The sequence below is a fragment of the Quercus lobata genome, chromosome 3 (genome assembly GCF_001633185.2).
Source record: "Quercus lobata isolate SW786 chromosome 3, ValleyOak3.0 Primary Assembly, whole genome shotgun sequence".
Lineage (NCBI taxonomy): Eukaryota > Viridiplantae > Streptophyta > Magnoliopsida > Fagales > Fagaceae > Quercus > Quercus lobata.
In genome coordinates this window covers 20,668,201-20,687,522 of record NC_044906.1, presented here as the reverse complement: position 1 = coordinate 20,687,522, position 19,322 = coordinate 20,668,201, and the positions used below count along the sequence as shown (strand labels likewise).

General features: G+C 42.9%; 1 long non-coding RNA gene across 1 annotated transcript; it reads left to right on the top strand.

Annotated features, from left to right (window-relative positions):
- Positions 1-1,572: 1,572 nt before the first annotated feature.
- LOC115979775 lies at positions 1,573-18,020 on the top strand. The gene is made up of 3 exons (XR_004089196.1): positions 1,573-1,733; positions 2,732-2,785; positions 17,790-18,020. It is a non-coding gene; the product is annotated as an uncharacterized LOC115979775 (long non-coding RNA).
- The last annotated feature ends 1,302 nt before the right edge of the window (positions 18,021-19,322 follow it).

Here is a 19,322-nt window from a genome sequence, read left to right as displayed (position 1 = left end):
CGATGAGGGCTTTTTTTTTTTTTTTTTTTTTTTTTTTTACGTCTCTTATCATTTTAAATCTAAAAAAAATTCTTCCTAAAAAAACTAAAAAAAATTGCAATATTGATTAGACCTTTTTTTTTAGTGTAGTAATTAAAAAAATAAGAAGAATTAGATTACACTATATCTCTACGTTTTTGCAATTTAAGATACATTAGACATAATTTTTTTAGTGTAGTATACGTTGTTGCAATTTAAGATGCATTAGACTTTTTTTTTTATATATATATAAATGTTTTCTTTTTACGTATAGTGTAGTAATTAAAAAATAAGAAAGTTGTTGCATTTTTTTATAATACACTACTCATACAAAATAAGAAAGTTGCTGCATTTTTTTATAATACAGTACACGTACAAAATAAGGATTACATGGATAAGATGAAGAATTTGGATTGTATTCAAATTAAAATGTTATCAACTTAAAAATTATAAAAGAAGAAAAATTACATATATTTTTTTAAAATCTAAAAATCGCAACCACGGTATCTAAGCGCAACTTTTATTATATAGTATATAATATGATATGATATATAGATAACAAAATATTTTATTTATTGAGTTAATTGAAATCGATTAAAAAAATGGAAAAGAATAAGTGAATGTATGGGGTTAGACATTATCTCTTCTCTATATATTAAGACGATTCAAAAAATTAGTTATGGTTAAAAAAAGTCAAAAATACCCCTAATCAAATTAAATAATCCTTATTCTTAAAAAATAAAAAATTAGGTTAAAATTGTAATTAAAAAAAAAATACCTAAAAACTTAGAAACTTTTTTCTTAAAAATTAGCACACTTTCTCCTTAAATATTTAAATATATCTCACACATGTTTAATTCATTTTTCTTGAAAACTAGCCCACACTCTCTATTATAGAATTTAGCCGCTTGCAAACCATAATTTTCAAAACCGGACCGGACTGGGAGGTCGGACCGTGAAAACCGGGAACTAGGATGACAATCGGTTTTTTAAGAATAAAGAACCGGATTTTTTGTTAATTCCGTGAATCGTTAAAACCAGGGCTGGACCGCACGAACCGGTAAGAACCGTGCGGTCCAACCCCTTAACAATTTTTTTTTTAAACAACTTAACACAATTTTATTCTATTTAATTAAATTATCCATCTTTTACAAGGAATAAAAAAAAATTATAATTAAAATCCTTCAAAGATATTCAACTTTACTTCAAAAATTAATTATAAATTGTAATATTTTCATGGTTATTATTTTATTTTATTAACTTTCTTATTTAATTATTAAATATATGCTTGAAAATCATTAAATTTCACTCACATATATAGATGTATTGTCAATTTTGCTAGTTTTATAAATTTAATATCTATATTTAGGCTTTAATTAATTATGACGTCATCACAGTTCGACCCCGGTTCAACCTCAGTTCAACCTCAAAAATCTTGAATCTCTTTTTTTTACGGTTCAATGAATGGTCCAGGTCTGAAATCCTTGTTGCAAACTGCATAACGGCGCTGTGGATCAGCCTTGTTGAAATTGGCCATGTAATTGGCAAGTGGTAGTAACTAGTAGTCTAGTAACGCGCACATTGGCCCCCGGTCTGTCTGTATCGCTCGGGGCGCTTCCGTTCGACTAATAAAATGACAAGAGACAGAAATCAGAAAGAAGAAGAAATTTGACAAACTATGGTGTGGGCTCTCTTTCCTATAGACCCTGTCTCAGGTAGCTTCACTTACACCTTTTCTTCTTCTTCTTCTTCACCCAAACCCCATTTCTTCATTATTTATTTGGCACTCACTTATTTCATCAAAATTGGAAATTGAACAATCATTGTTACTTTTGTTTGTGATGTAGTAATCATCTCAGAATCAAAGGATTAAAGTTTAACTACACTTTTCACACTACCATTGTGGTTGTTGTTAACTTTGGTTTTTATTTTTTTATTTTTTTATATGATTTATGTTTTCTAAACATTGTCTTTTGTTATAATAGTGTAAGAGTTCCAAGTTTGTGTGCTTTTTTATTTTATCTCCAATGTCAAAATTTTGGCATCTGTATTGTTGAGTTCAAGAAACGAGTTCTGAAGGGTTTTTGGGGTTTTAGCAAATTCATGGGTGGTGGACAAGGTAGACCCTGTGGTGGGAATTTTTGGCTTGAGACCAATTCAATGTTTGGTTTCTGTACATATTACAGATTTGGTCTTGCATTTTAGTATGTGAAAATTGAGCATGTTTGTGTTTACTCTCTTTTTGGGTCATTCTGAAGACTGTGATTTTAGATGTTGGAAAGGAAAATTTTTATTGTCTAAGGAATTTTGGAGATTTGGAAGGCTATTCCCTTGTGTGTGTTGTGGACTATTTGGCAAGAGAGGAATGGTAGAGATTTTGGTGGAGTTGATAGGACTAATAATGTAATTAAGCAAATGATGTTGCGCAGATGACAGTATTGGGAAGCATTCCCTCGTTTTTTTTTTTTTTTTTTTTTTTTTTTTGAGATCTTGTGAGCTAGATATTGTATTTCTTTGGGAGTAGTTCACCGTACATAATTGCATATTGTGTATTTGGACTATCTCCAGTTTTGAATAAAAATTATTTTACTTGTATAATGTTATCGTTTTCACTGATTTGTTCTATAGCTTTGAAACATAATATTTTACGTCTGTTCTTATTTTAAGGTTCAGGCTTATGTTGATTTCTAACTAGGTCTGATGTATATGACAGGTGAAGATAAGTACTATATATTTGCAAGGGGAACTTACAAAGTAGGTCGCAAAGGTACTCTAGCATGTGCTCTTATAATTCAATTTCCTAATATCTAAATTTTTATAGTTACACATTCATTTACACTCTGAAGGCCTGCTAATGTAATTAAAATTTTTATAATTTAGACTTCTAGGTTTACTCTTATCTCAGCATGGTACTGGACAATGGGTGATTCTTAGACCTAGGCTATCTATCATCCTTCGTGCCTTACTATTAGCCAGTGGCAGGATGCTGCTTGGTCAAATATATTTTGATGTTCTTTTTTTTTTTTTTTTTTTTTTTTTTTTTTTTTTTTTGATTTGATGGTTTCTTTGTTCCATAATTAGTCTCATGTCTTGGAATACCTCTAAAAAGTCATCAAAGCTAACAAGCAAAAGAATGGGCACTATCAATTTGTCCCCACAAATATTTCTACTTTTGCTCGAATCCTCTAGTAAAAGAATGGCACTATCAATGGTGGTTTCCAATTAGCCAATTGGTAAAGTTTCTTGTTGTTGAACTAATGACTTGGGTTCAAATCCCGCCCACACCTAAAAGAAACCAATTGGAGTCTTGGCTTAGTGATAAAGAGCAAGTATCATGAAGTGGACGCTATAGGTTTCCTATTGTGTGTGTGTATATATATATATATATATATATATAATGTCACTATCAATGAAATGAAATTCAGGACTTAGCAAATCATTTTATGATAGGTAAAGGTAATTATTATTGTAGTTGCACGATTTTCCTGGCCCAAATTCGATTGATCAGGCCCTGGCCCAAAGCGTAACCCACAATAAATATTTGTAGAGGATGGGTCAAAGAACTTGGCCTCAGCGAGTCTATGCAGTCTGATGCATGGGTAATATGGTTGCAGAAAATAAAGACACGAAAATGGATCTCTCACGTATAAGTTTATTTCTTTAGTTCCTCATACAGAATTTTTCGTCCCCTTCTCTAAGGGACTCCATTACATTATATAGTTCCCTTCTCTCATCTCAACCCTACACTTGTTGACTATCTAAGCACCTACTTGAGTGGCTGTCCCATCAGACGCCTTCATCTCTCCCCATGTGAGTTGCAGAGGCCAAGGCGGTACTGTTCAGGGGTCATTTCCTCATTAATGCGGCCAAGAGGGTGGTTGGGGCGCAATTAATGTGGTGGTAGCTCTCCATGGGATATTTTGGATTTTATTCATTTTATATGTTGGGAGGATGAACTGAAGTGGCTGGGAAGAGCTCCTCGTATGGGCTTCGTGAGGTCCGAGGAGGAGTTACTCCTTGGACAGGTTTCCTTGGCGTTTATTGGGATTGAGTAATGCTTCATACGTGGTTTCTCTTCGGACAGGACGCTCCTCGGACGGGCCTGAATTTGGAATGGCCCATTATTTCTGGGCCGGGCCCCACATTAGCCCCTCAAAACTCCGGTTTCTATCTCCCTCCGAGGAGGAAAAGACGGGGTTTTGATATTTTGGGAGAGGGTGGAAATAAGGAGAGCGTGTGGCGCGCGTGCGGACCGTTACTTCTGACGCGCTGCAATTTACGAGGCGCAGCCATTAACTTCTAGAGGCGTTATGTTCCCTCATCCAACGGTGTGGCGTAGATCGAACGGCTATCGTTTTTTCCCGTATTTTTAGGCAGGAGCGATCTTTTCTCTCTCCTCCTGGCTATATAAGACGTCATAGGGGTTCAGTTTCTTCTTTTATCTGCATTTCACAAACCTTAGAGGCTTCCAGAGAACTCCATCGAACCCCAGAGATACACGAACACTTGCGACCGTTACGCCATCGTAGCCGTTTTTGTGAAGCGTTTCGTCCACGAGAGATTCCCAGGCGCCTCATTGAACGTTTTGTGAAGGTACCAGTACATTTCGTTCATCTTGCTGTTTCAATTTCCTCCTCGGACTCTACTTTTTTTTTTCTGAGTCTTTACTTTTGTTCCTCGGTTCAGTCCAGATGGGTAGATTTGAGAAATTAGTTAACACCCCCGCCGCTATGGAAGCCTTTAGGGCTAAATATCACATTCCCCCGGGGGTTGGGCTGCGGTACTGTCCTCTTGAAGGAATATTGACATATAGGCGTGCGGGAGAAGTCGTTATCCCCATGATTGCCTTCATAGAGGGAGGGATGACACTTCCCATGCGTAGGATTACAAGAGAGTACTTGTTCAACCATAGGTTGACGCCGTACCAGTGTGCCCCGAATATGTTCAAGATACTAGGCTGTGTAGATGTCTTAAACGAGCGGATGAATCTAGGCCTTACTTGGCACGATGTGGCTTATCTGTACGAATGTCATCGCCTCGGGGATGAGGGGTATTATCTTAAATCCCGGAGTGAGGACGTTAGGTTGATCTCTTGTCTCCCAATATCCAATAAGACAGTGAAGAATGATTTCCCTATTGCTTCTAAGGAGTGGTTCGACGGTATTCATTGTCCAACTCGGGCAGGAAACCCAGGTGCGGCGTCTCTAGGATCGGTCCCCTTTGGGATAGGATTTAGCATTGAGGGGTTACACTTTTTGCTTTCTTTATAATTGGAAGATTTCGTGGACTAATCCCCTTTTCCTTGATTGTTTGCAGATAAAATTCACGTCGCCCCTCGGCTAAACTTTGTAAACGTGCCAGCGCTGAACTACCTTCTTAGGTCGGAGATCTACGTTTCCGAGGACGAGCAGTTGCGTGCTGCCCATCTGGTTCTGGGCTATCAACCCCTGAGCAGCTCTTTCCAGGCCATCGGTCACGCCATAAGGGCTGGTAGTCCGAGGTTGGCTCGGATTGACGTGTCCAGGGACAGGCTCCTAGCTGAACACGATCTGCCACCAGTTGTGTTGCCCGGTGTTAGAGATCCCTACTTGGCAGAGCAGCTACCTCCGCCAAACGAGCCTGGTGCTGCCGCTCAGGTCGAAGAGGAAGCTGAATCATCTCGTCTTTCCCTTGAGGCAGAAATAGACGAGTTTTATTTTGAGGAGGAAGTTCAACAGACCCCCCTGGTGGAATTTTCTGATCCCGAAGGAGAGTGGGACCGACATTCTGCAGTTGGTGTTCCTTCCATCGTTCTCTGCTCGGACGATACTTCGGACGAGGAGATAGAGCCCATGGCAGAAAAAGGAAAAACTCTAAAGGAGCTGATGGCCTCTCGAGGGAAAGGCCGGTTGCCGAAAGGACAGTCCTCGAAGGCACCAACTCCACCACAGGGCAAGACCCTCCCTCCTGTGGCTCCTACGGACACCTCAGACCTTGGCCTTAAGGTTAATCCGGACTTAAAGAAGAAAAGGCCAGCCGACACTCCTGAGGAGGGCGAGGTGGTTGCCCAACCGACCAAGCAGCAAAAAACCACTCGCGCGCCAAGGAGCAGAAGGGGAAACTCCTCGGAGAGTCGAGACGAGGAGACTCTTGCGGATGTACGTGCTACCCCGCGTGTATGGGGCCCCAGATTAGAGCTGGATGGGGTGGCCATTCCCTACAATGCTTCGATCCGAGATTACAATCGAGGCCGGGCGGGCTACGTGGCCGAGGCCTTAGAGCAGCCCCTACTCCTTCCTCGGGATATGGAGGCTTATAGGCGCTTCTCTCAGCCCGAGATCTTCCTATCCCTTAAAAGGGATCTCGCGATGGTAAGTAATCCTTTTACTATTTCATTAATTTCTTTGACCTTAGATTACAGCAATCTTGTTTCGTTTGTAGATTACCCAGCAGGTGTTCGTAGCTGAGGAATTTTGCCGTGGTAATAGTAGTCGGGCTGAGGTCGAGAATCAGGCGCGAGCGGAGGTAGAGAAAACCTTGGGGTCCCTCCAGCACGATTACACTGAACTTATGGACAAGTTCAAGGAGTCGGAGAACCGGCGCAAGTCTGCAGAGGCTGGTTTGAAGAGTGCTGAGGCCCAGGCGGAGGACCAGCGCAAGGAGCTGTTCTCGACCCAGATTAACCTTGCCACCGAGAAACAGGCAGTGCAGGATCTCAAGACCGCTCTGCAAAGGGTCGAGGATGAGCTGCGACGGGCCAAAGAGGAGGCCCAACTGATCCGAGAGGCCACAGAGGCTGAGAAAAGTGCCGCACGCCAGCTCGGGGCCGAAGAGACGGAGGCCAGGCTATCCGAGGAAATCCCCGAGGTATGCCAGGAATATTGCGATATCTCATGGTCTCGTGCCCTCGACGTTGCAGGAGTTCCTACTGACTCGGCGCTGAGACTGCCCGAGAGCATCTTCTATCCTAAAGAGATCCGAGCGCATCCTGATGGTGTCCAAGCTGCCTCTGAGCAGGATCTGGCGACGCCTGATGCTGTCCTTGCGCCCGATATGGCGAATGATCCTGTCGTAGACTCTACCATCGAGGTTCCGCCTCCTCAGCCCGAGCAGAAAGGAGATCCTCCTGCTGTGGCTTAGCCTTCTAGGCTTTTGATCTTTGTACTTTTTCCTTTTTTGACCGAGAGTCATCCAATTTTCCCACTCTTTTGTAAGGACCTCTCTTTCTAATGTACTCGGAATATTAATATAAAATGTTCGTTTTGCTTACTATGGATGCACGTCAGTAGCGCTCTTCTTTGAACATTTGCAACTATGTAGATACAGATAAACGGTCAAGATAAAAATGGGTTTTTGGGCTGCGCATCTGAGGGTTGCGATGGTGCCAGACTGCGCGCACGTATTAAAATGGTTTCCTTTAAGTAATGATCTCCCAATCTACCATAAGCAATAATTTCCCCCAAGTCTGTGGCCCGAGGAGCCATGCAGGACTTAGGTTCTGTTTAGAACTATGAATAGTTGTCTTAAGTATTAATTTCCCCTTAGTCTGTGATCCGTGGAGCCATGCAGGACTAGGTTCTGTTTAAAACTTATATTAGTAATAATTTCCCCCAAGTCTGTGGTCCGAGGAGCCATGCAGGACTTGGGTTCTGTTTAAAACTATGGATAGTTGCCTTAAGTATTAATTTCCCCTTAGTCTGTGGTCCGTGGAGCCATGCAGGACTAGGTTCTGTTTAAAACTTATATTAGTAATAATTTCCCCCAAGTCTGTGGTCCGAGGAGCCATGCAGGACTTGGGTTCTGTTTAAAACTATGAATAGTTGCCTTAAGTATTAATTTCCCCTTAGTCTGTGGTCCGTGGAGCCATGCAGGACTAGGTTCTGTTTAAAACTATATTAGTAATAATTTCCCCCAAGTCTGTGGTCCGAGGAGCCATGCAGGACTTGGTTCTGTTTAAAACTATGATAGTTGCCTTAAGTATTAATTTCCCCTTAGTCTGTGGTCCGTGGAGCCATGCAGGACTAGGTTCTGTTTAAAACTTATATTAGTAATAATTTCCCCCAAGTCTGTGGTCCGAGGAGCCATGCAGGACTTGGGTTCTGTTTAAAACTATGAATAGTTGCCTTAAGTATTAATTTCCCCCTTAGTTCTGTTCTGAGTAATAATTTCCCCCAAGTCTGTGGTCCGAGGAGCCATGCAGGACTTGGGTTCTGTTTAAAACTATGAATAGTTGCCTTAAGTATTAATTTCCCCTTAGTCTGTGGTCCGTGGAGCCATGCAGGACTAGGTTCTGTTTAAAACTTATATTAGTAATAATTTCCCCCAAGTCTGTGGTCCGAGGAGCCATGCAGGACTTGGGTTCTGTTTAAAACTATGGATAGTTGCCTTAAGTATTAATTTCCCCTTAGTCTGTGGTCCGTGGAGCCATGCAGGACTAGGTTCTGTTTAAAACTTATATTAGTAATAATTTCCCCCAAGTCTGTGGTCCGAGGAGCCATGCAGGACTTGGGTTCTGTTTAAAACTATGGATAGTTGCCTTAAGTATTAATTTCCCCTTAGTCTGTGGTCCGTGGAGCCATGCAGGACTAGGTTCTGTTTAAAACTTATATTAGTAATAATTTCCCCCAAGTCTGTGGTCCGAGGAGCCATGCAGGACTTGGGTTCTGTTTAAAACTATGGATAGTTGCCTTAAGTATTAATTTCCCCTTAGTCTGTGGTCCGTGGAGCCATGCAGGACTAGGTTCTGTTTAAAACTTATATTAGTAATAATTTCCCCCAAGTCTGTGGTCCGAGGAGCCATGCAGGACTTGGGTTCTGTTTAAAACTATGAATAGTTGTCAGTAGCCCAGCAAGCAGCGGATAATCATGAAAGAAAACGTGTGCTAAGCCATTCTCATTAATAATAATATCTTCTAAGGTTATTTACATTCCATGGTCGAGGTACAACTTTTTCATCTAAATCTTCTAGGTAATAGGCGCCTATTCCGGCCACGGATGTGACACGGTATGGTCCCTCCCAATTGGGCCCCAACTTGCCCCAAGAGGGGTTCTTTGCGCTGCCAAGAATCTTCCTCATTACGAGATCACCTGGCCCTAGAGGCCGTGGTTTGACGTTAGCATCATACCCTTGTCTCAGCTTCTGGTGATAATAGGCCACATGAATCATCGCTTTTTCCCTTCTTTCCTCGGCTAGGTCCAGACTCCGTTCCAATAACTCGTCGTTATCGCTTGGGGTAAACGATCTAGACCTCAATGTGGGAAAGTTGTTCTCAATCGGGAGCACGGCCTCAGCCCCGTAAGTCATCGAGAAGGGGGTCTCACCGGTCGATTGTCGCGGCGTCGTCCGATAAGTCCATAAGACATGGGGGAGTTCTTCTACCCATCTCCCCTTCGCCTCGTCCAACCTCTTCTTCAGTCCGTTCACTATGACCTTGTTCACGGCTTCGACCTGCCCATTTCCCTGAGGGTAGGTGGGGGTGGAATATCGGTTGATGATTCCAAACTCGCGGCAATACTCCCTAAAGTTTTTACTGTCGAACTGCAGACCATTGTCGGAAATGAGTGTACGCGGGGTCCCGAAGCGGGTGATGATGTTCTTCCAGATGAATTTTTGGGCGTCCACGTCCCTAATGTTGGCCAATGGTTCAGCCTCCACCCATTTGGTGAAGTAGTCCGTTCCGACTATTATGTATCGCTTGTTCCCTGCGGCCTTGGGGAAGGGTCCAACTAGATCAAGGCCCCATTGTGCGAACGGCCATGGACTCGAGAGGGGGTTGAGAACTCCTCCGGGTTGGTGGATATTCGGGGCGAATCTTTGGCACTGATCGCACTTCTTAGCGTATTCTTGGGCCTCTCTCTGCATGTTCGGCCACCAGTACCCCTGGGTAAGTGCCCTGTGTGCCAGCGATCTCCCTCCGGTATGACTTCCACAAATCTCCTCGTGTAACTCCTCAAGCAGAGATTCGGATTCTTCTGGGTGTACGCAGAGTAGGTACGGCCCAGAATAGGAGCGCCGATATAGTTTGTGGTCCTCTGACAGCCAAAACCGAGGAGCATTCCTTCGTATCTCCTCGGCTTCCAACTTTTCTTCCGGCAAGACGTCGTTTTGCAGGAAGTTCTTTATGGGATCCATCCAGCTGTGACTCTTTCTGATCTGGTGGACTCTGGCAGGGCCTCTACTGATGGGACTTGCCTGGGCTAGATCTTCAACCAGGATCACTCGCGGCAGATTATGTGCCGAGGACGTGGCGAGAGTGGCCAGCGAGTCCGCATGGGTGTTGCCACTCCTGGAAATGTGTGTCAGATTGAAGGACTCAAAATTCGTCTGCAGCCGCTTGACTTGTCCCAGATACTCTTGCATCCTAGTATTCGGGCTTCCAGCTCACCCATCACCTGTCCGACTACCAGTCTGGAGTCCGAGAACGCTTCTATCATTTTTCCGCCCAACCTTTGAACCATCATCATCCCTTGAAGTAAGGCTTCGTATTCGGCTTCATTATTCATAGCCGAGAATCCGAGCCTTAATGATTTTTCAATGGCAGCACCGTCCGGGGATATTAAAACTATCCCAACTCCTGACCCTCTCTGGTTGGCTGCGCCATCTACGTAGACCTTCCAATGCGTGTTCCTCCCTGTTGAGATCGCACCAACCGACTTCCCATCCATGTCCCTCTTCTCGGTTATTGTTTCTATGGAGGGCTCAGCAAACTCCGCTACCAAGTCTGCGAGGACCTGCCCTTTGATGGAGGATCTGGGCATATATTTTATATCAAAGGCTCCCAAGAGCGCATTCCACATGGCGATCCTTCCTGTATAGTCAGCGCTTCGAAGCACTGCTCGGAGGGGAAGCTGAGTCAGAACGATGACCGTGTGCGCCTGAAAGTAGTGAGGAAGTTTTCGGGTTGCATGCACTATTGCCAGAATTGCCTTTTCTAAGGGTAGGTATCGCACCTCGGCCTCATGTAGTGATTTGCTCACATAGTACACCGGTCGCTGCACCCCATTATCATCCCGTATCAGTACCAGGCTTACAGCGTGGGGAGCTACGGCGGTGTAGGCAAACAGCACCTCATCCGCCTCAGGGCTGGACATGATGGGTGGCCGGGACAGGTAGTCTTTAAGTTGCTGGAAAGCCTGAACGCAATCCTCCGACCATGCAAACTCTTTCCACTTGTTTATCAGGAGGTAGAAAGGCCGACATCGATCCGCCGATCTCGATATGAACCGGTTCAATGCCGCAATCATACCAGTGAGCTTCTGTACTTCCTTCGGATTCCGAGGAGCCTGTAGGCTGTTAATGGCTTTGATTTGATCGGGACTTACTTCTATTCCCCTGTGGGTGACCATATACCCTAGGAATTTCCCAGACCCGACCCCGAATGAACATTTGGAGGCATTCAGCCGCAACCGGTGCTCCCTTAATATGGTGAAGATTGTTCCGAGGTCCTTCACGTGCTCGGACGCCCTTCTACTCTTGACGACCATATCATCTATATAAACCTCAATGATCTTGCCAGTTGTGGTTCAAACATCCGAGTCATCATTCTTTGGTAGGTTGAACCTGCGTTCTTTAGCCCAAACGGCATCACCTTGTAATGATAGTTTCCGATGGGCGTCATGAAAGCCGTTTTCTCTTGGTCCTCTAGCGCAAGGGGTATCTGATGATAGCCTTGGAAGGCGTCCAGGAAGCTCATTCGAGGGTGCCCCACGGTTGCATCCACCAATCGATCAATTCGGGGTAGGGGGAATGGGTCCTTTGGGCATGCCTTGTTCAGGTCCGTGAAGTCTACGCAGACCCTCCATTTCCCTGTCTTCTTCTTTACCACCACAGTGTTTGCCAGCCATTCTGGGTAAAAGACCTCCTTGATAGCCCCCGCTCTTTTTAGCTTTGCCACTTCGTCTTTTACGGCACTAGCATGTTCCTTTGAAGGGCGTCGGGGTGGCTACTTCTTCGGAGTGAAAGAGGGGTTGACGTTCAGGTGATGACAAATAAGGCTAGGATCGACGCCCGGGGCGTCGTAGGCATCCCATGCGAATACGTCGACATTTTCTCTAAGAAATCCGACCAGTTCCTCCTTTTCTTGAGAGGGCAATTCCGAGCCGACCAGAAAGAACTTCTCCGGGTCGCCGTTGATAGCGATTTTATCTAAACTTTCACACCCTATCTCCTCGGCCAGTCCGTCATTTTGCTCTGCCGAGGCGGCTGATTGCTATAAATTTTCAGGGGCCGAGGACTCGGCATGGGGCCGTTGTAAGACGGCGGCCACCATACACTGCCTGGATACGGACTGATCTCCTCGGATCTCTTCCACTTGTCCTTTGGATGGGTATTTCACCTTCTGATGAAGTGTGGAGGTTACGGCTTCCAGGGCGTGGATCCATGGCCTGGCGACTATCGCGGTGTAGGGTGAGTAAGCATCGACGACGATAAAATTCACTTCCACCACCTCCGCGCCAGTCTGTACGGGTAGTCGGATTTGTCCCTTTGGCGTAACCATTCTTCCCTCGAAGCTAAGAAGGGGGGAATCATAAACTGCCAAATCTTCTGACTTCAGGTTCAGCCCCTTGTATAGATCAGGGTACATTATCTCTACTGCACTTCCCGAATCCACCAGCACCCTTTTCACGTCAAAGCCCCCAATCCTCAGAGTGACCACCAAGGCATCATCGTGAGGTTGAATAGTTCCTCTCTTATCCTCATTCGAGAACCCCAGTATCAAAGAGCTTCCCTTTTTTGACCTTTTGTGTTCCCTCTGCCTGCTCCCGGAGGGGAGCCGATCAACAGCTAACACCCTGGGGATGGGTGGTCCCGTTCTTCCTGGTGCAGCGAAGATGACATGTATCGTCCCGGTGGGTGGTCTTAAGGTCACGTCCTTTCGAGGTTCTTGTGTTGCTTGGCCGGTGTGGCCACTCGATGGGTGCAGCAGGTGACGTAACTTTCCTTCTCGGACCAACTGATCCAGATGATTCCACAGATTCCTGCAGTCCTCGGTAGTGTGCCCATGGTCTTGATGATAGTGGCAGTACAGGTTCTGGTTACGTTTGGAAGGTTCTCCAGCCATCTTTCCCGGCCACCTGAAATAGGGTTCATCTCTTACTTTCTCCAGTACCTGTTGTACGGGCTCTCTGAATATGGCATTCACTGTTTGCGGGTTACTCTGCCCAGCCTGTCGCGAAAAATCTCTCCTCGGCTGACCATGATTGTGCCGTTCCGACCTGAAATCATTTGCTTTGGGGTGGATAACCTTCTCCTTCCCCCTCCCTTGCAGCTGATCTTCCTCCACTCTTTTGTACTTGTCTATCCTATCCCTCAACTGATCAACGTTGGCAACTGGTTTACCAGTGAGGGACTTCCTTAAGCCATGGTCGGTGGGGAGGCCGCTTTTGAATGTGCTGATAGCGACAGCATCGTGGTTATCATCCAGGTCATTATATACTTCCCAGTATCTATCGGAGTATGCTTTCAGAGTCTCTCCCTCGTGCATGGACAAGGACAATAGCGAACCGAGGGGCCTAGGGACTCTGGTGTTGGTGATAAAGCGAGAGCAGAAATCCCGAGTGAGCTGCTTGTAAGAGCTTATGGAATTTGTCTTCAGGCCGTTGAACCACCTCATCGCCATTGATCCCAAGCTGGACGGGAAGATTTTGCACATAAGGGCCTCATTTTGCGAGTAGATCGCCATCTTTTGGTTAAATTGACTCACATGCTCTACCGGGTCTGATCGACCGCTATAGATGGCGAATGCTGGTTGGTTGAAACGTCGAGGCAGCTCAGCCCCTTCAATTCTATACGTGAAGGGGGACCTTGAAACCTGATCCAACGCCTTCTTCATGGCGTCGTTTCCCGAACCCTTACTAGATGTGCTCTCATACTTCCGCACAGGGCGTAGTTCCTTTTCGTAGGTAAAGGTTTCACTTGGGGGGGTCCTTGACCTTCGTCGGTAACTCACGTCCTCCGCATTAGAGGACTTGTCTGAGTCTGAAGGAGATCGCCTTCGCTGTGCTCGTCGTAGCTTCCTCTTCAGATCATCTATCTCTCGCTGCATGGCCTGGTGACTATTTCGCTTCTGAGACACATGACTACCTATCTGAGTGTGACTCTGGCTTGTCCGGATAGTATGCACACTTCCCTCACGATTTCCCCTGTGGCCCGGGTTGACGGGATTATTTTGCCTCTGGGACTCGGCGGGTTGTGTCTGTTGGGAGTTAGCCTGGTGAGGATTCTCCTGGTGCGGACCTAGTTCTGCCATGCTTGACCGTTGTGCTAACTGATGCTCTAGTTCTTCCCACAGACGGCGCCAATTGTAGTTGCACGATTTTCCTGGCCCAAATTCGATTGATCAGGCCCTGGCCCAAAGTGCAACCCACAATAAATATTTGTAGAGGATGGGTCAAAGAACTTGGCCTCAGTGAGTCTATGCAGTCTGATGCATGGGTAATATGGTTGCAGAAAATAAAGACACGAAAATGGATCTCTCACGTATAAGTTTATTTCTTTAGTTCCTCATACAGAATTTTTCGTCCCCTTCTCTAAGGGACTCCATTACATTATATAGTTCCCTTCTCTCATCTCAACCCTACACTTGTTGACTATCTAAGCACCTACTTGAGTGGCTGTCCCATCAGACGCCTTCATCTCTCCCCATGTGAGTTGCAGAGGCCAAGGCGGTACTGTTCAGGGGTCATTTCCTCATTAATGCGGCCAAGAGGGTGGTTGGGGCGCAATTAATGTGGTGGTAGCTCTCCATGGGATATTTTGGATTTTATTCATTTTATATGTTGGGAGGATGAACTGAAGTGGCTGGGAAGAGCTCCTCGTATGGGCTTCGTGAGGTCCGAGGAGGAGTTACTCCTCGGACAGGTTTCCTTGGCGTTTATTGGGATTGAGTAATGCTTCATACGTGGTTTCTCTTCGGACAGGACGCTCCTCGGACGGGCCTGAATTTGGAATGGCCCATTATTTTTGGGCCGGGCCCCACAATTATCATCTTATTTTTTAATCAGTATATTTTTTTACTATAAACAATAGATAAGTTAGGCATTTTACCAAGAGAAAGGAAAGTTTGAAATGGTGAGCTTCCTTAAAGAATTACAAACGGACATTCATATTGTCTAAAAATCAACTGTGGTTATACATGACAACCCCTAGTCATAATGTAATATTCAAACAAAGATATCAAAAAACTATTCTTAATTTAGTGAAATGACTGTGTCTATTTATTGCCCAGGGCACCTTATCTTTTATTCCCTATTGCATGAATTTGGGCTAAATACAACTCAGAATAATTGTTTATCAAATCCAATTCTCAATGGTGAGTGGAACTCACACAAATTGTGCTATTGTGTACACCAATGAGATCTAGCTCAATTGGCACCTCCTTCCCCTGTAAGAGAGAGGTGGGGGAGTGAAGTTGTAGGTTCATGACCCACCAGGTGCATGTGTAATTTCCCAAACATGAAATCCAACATATCTGGAAAAGGAATCTCACCCGGCTTTTATCTCCTTCTAAACTCGGCGAATAAAGACACTAAAGCTCTATCAGCACACCAAATATCATACCAAAAACATGCTCTTGTTCCATCCTTAATGTGAAACTGGAAAAGGAATCTCACCTTGCTTTGATCACTTTATAAACTCCCAAGCCATATGTTGTACAAACTGGTGTGTATTCCGACTCTCCTCATTACCATTCTTCTCTGTAAATCTCCATAACTACTTTCCCAACAAAGCATGGTTAAAACTTAAAAGTACTCAATTTCCAAATACCTAGACCTTTTATCCATAAGTATGTACTTGCAATTTTCCAATCCACTAAATCATTAAATTTAGCCCTCGTTATATATATATATATATATATATATATATTATTCTTCTAATCTAAGGAGGTCTGGACCATGTTCAGAAAGACAGAAACCATGGTTGGGGTGGGGCTTATTGGTGTAAGCCACATAAGGCGTGCAATGACTTTGCCAATCTTTAGATTTGCCTTGTTTGTTACCTGTGTGCGTGTGCGTGCATGTGAAAATTTTCTCCTAGATTATGGTTATTTTTCCAGCTTTTGTATTGTGTTTAACTTCTGATTCATATTTTTCAAACTTATGGTTCCTGATTGCGGATTGTGATGTAATTATTAACAAAGACAAAGGAGTTTCTCGGATCCATGTAGAAATGGTTGTTGATGCACTGAATTCTTTGAATCCTCTGAATAAAAGACATTTCAACACTTTGTCTAAAGTTAGGATTAGAAATTGCTCCAAATATGGAACATTCATTAACAAGAATCTGGGGCAAAAGGAAAAAGTTCATGAACTCCCAAATAAGGAAACAACTTTAGAAGATGGGGGACCCGGTTTCTTTTGGAACTGGTAATGCAACCTAGAGGTAAGTAAAATGTTTTTGCTGCATTTAGCTGCTGCATGTGTGACATTTGCTGACAGCATCATGAGATGTTCAGTTTTTGAGATTATATATATATATATATATATATATAAATAACATCCTTGAGGATTACATGATCACACTTATTATTTTTAAATGTTGACATCCTTGTCAATCACATGATCATGTCCATCTCTTTGTTGATTAGGTCATGTCTACCCGGGGAAAAGCAATACAGCATTTAAAATTGGTGCTATTACATAAAACTTTACACTATCATGTTCTACTTATTCCTTTGAGATTTCACTCTATACAGGTTTTGTTTTGTTCCTCTCATATTTTTTGTCTGCTCGGAGTCCTCCCAAGTGAATCAACCCCTTCAAGACAAAATTTCAGTAATTGGTTATAAGTGAGAGGTGCCTTTTTTAGCTATCAAGAGATATGTACTTGCTTTTATCTTGGAAATATTGCTTATTATATTTTCATCAATAATACGTGTCTTGATTTTTGTTCAAATAAGGTCTTCTTAATATAATAATATGAGTTCTATCAACAGTGCAGAAAAGTAAAAGACACTATCACGGAATCAAATGCTTCCTTGTTTATAGATTTGCTTTTATCCATTGAATGAGTTGAATCAAATAACGTATGGCCTCACCTTCCCCTTTTTGAGTACAACTATCACCTTGTGTTGTAAGGATTATGGGGAAGTAATTGGTCCTACATATGTAACTAATCATGGTTAGAGATATAATAAACATGAAATTAAGATTCTTGAGATGCTTGGTAGCTGTACTTTTAGTGCTTAATGCTGGTGCATCTTTTGTTTGTTACTCATCAAAGTAAAGAGAAGACCAGACAATAACTATGAGTTTCACTGCATGATCAAATGCCTATCTCCATGTGGTCCAAATGCTGCTGGTAAAGGGACCCTAAATGTGATACCCAGTTATCCTACATTTCACGTAATTGTACATCGCTCTAGCTATCTTACATCTCTAAATTGTACAGCTGCTTGAATATTTGTTCGCTACTGTGATTATTTTGGTTCATTATGAAAATTGAAATATTATTGGACATGACACAATTTATTTGGATTGCATCTGAATGGTAATCTTAAATTCAATGTAATAACCTGGTTATCCTACATTTCTAATAACAATATTTAACAAATTTTCAGAAATTTTCCCATTTAGAAATGTAGGATAGCTGGGGTATCACACTACAAAAATCTCTAAAGGCTTTATGGTGGTATCATATTTATAATCTTTTCGCCCAAATATATCTGGAAACATGGTATGGTTTTGCTCAAGGCAACATCTGACTCTTCAAAAAATTCTTGCTCCTGCTTTCAATGTGACTTTTGATAATATTCTACAAGTGATGTATAATAAATACTCTGCTTTCTTTATAGGAGCTCATATTACTCGCAGGCTGGCTCAAGAGTGCACACATGTGCTTGTTGATCAACTCAGGCCAGTGAAAGAGGATTTGCTTGATGCCATTGTATCAAAAAACCTATTGTTCTTAGTAGTTGGGAACTAACATTAAACATCTTGAATTACTTCTCTGGGATATAACTGTGTTGTTAACTTATAATTGACAGCATACTTATCAAATAATTTCTTTCCAGAGTACGGTTTTGTATGCTATTTTGATAACATGGTCATTTTGTTGCACATTCATTTTAACTTATCCAAAAAAAGGCAGTTGCATGCACATCTTAAGTTTTAAGAATACCTTGTGGGCATGGAATAAGAGAATTAATACATGCTTAAAACAAGAGATTTTAAGTGCAGCTTTTGGTACATGCATTTTTTTATTAGTAGAAAAGTTTCTTTGATTAAAAGAACATCAAGTATACAAGGAGTATACTAGGTATACTAGAAATATCGTTTTTTGGAGGGCTGTGCTACACTTTGTTATGTGGTGCATTTGGCAAGAACGGAATGCGCAATGCTTTGAGGTAAGTGAACGGTCTATACTTGAGGTTAAATCCTTCCTTCATTCTTTGCTGGATTGGAGTACTGCTTTCTATTCTCTCCCCTGTTCTTCTCTTTTAGATTTAATTGAGTTTTGTAATTTGAGAGGTTGATCTACTGCTACTCAAGTACACCTCCGGTGTACTTGGGTATTCTCTCTCTCTCTCTCTTTTTTCTTTTTTTCTTTATTTTTTTGATCAACACATTTCGGTACAATGATCCCTGAAATCTAAGAACTTAGAGAAAGGACATGTCCCTAAAGCTAGTGACCATTCAAACAACGTTATGAAGAGTTGCATCTTCAAGTCGAAACTAGTTTGTTCACACCCAAAGTGCTAGCATTTCTTTCACACCACAGACACCATTACCATATCAAACAATGTGGAACGGCCTTCCATATTGCAATGTTTCTATGTCTCCCAAATTGGTTCTTCCAACAAGATAGTAATTCTATAACCCCCTTAGGCATGACCGATAGAATCCCAAAGAGAGCAAAAATCATATCCCATAGATCTCTAGCAACAGGACAATTTGCAAGCAAATGTTTCATTGTCTCCCTATCCTCCTTGCACATACAACACCAGCTAACCACATTTATATTCCCCTTTTGCAAGTTCTCAGCAGTTAAGATCCTCCCTAAAGATGCAGTCCAAATAAAGAAAGCCACTCTACTCAGAAATTTTAGCTTCCAAATGCCTTTCTGAGGAAATTTTGCAACTCCAATAGGGACTAAGGCTTTGTAATAAGAACTCACCTTGAATCCCCTCTTATCAGAAAACCTCCAACATAACTTACCTTCCCCATTACTTCGCACTGTTACTTAATAGAGTACTTCCAAGAAAGTCAAAGTGGACTCCAACTCCCAGTCCTATATCCTCACAAAATTCACTGCCCAATGAACCGAGTCATTGCGAATTTGCATATAATCTGCCATTGAAGCATCCTTATCCTTTGCTATACAAAAT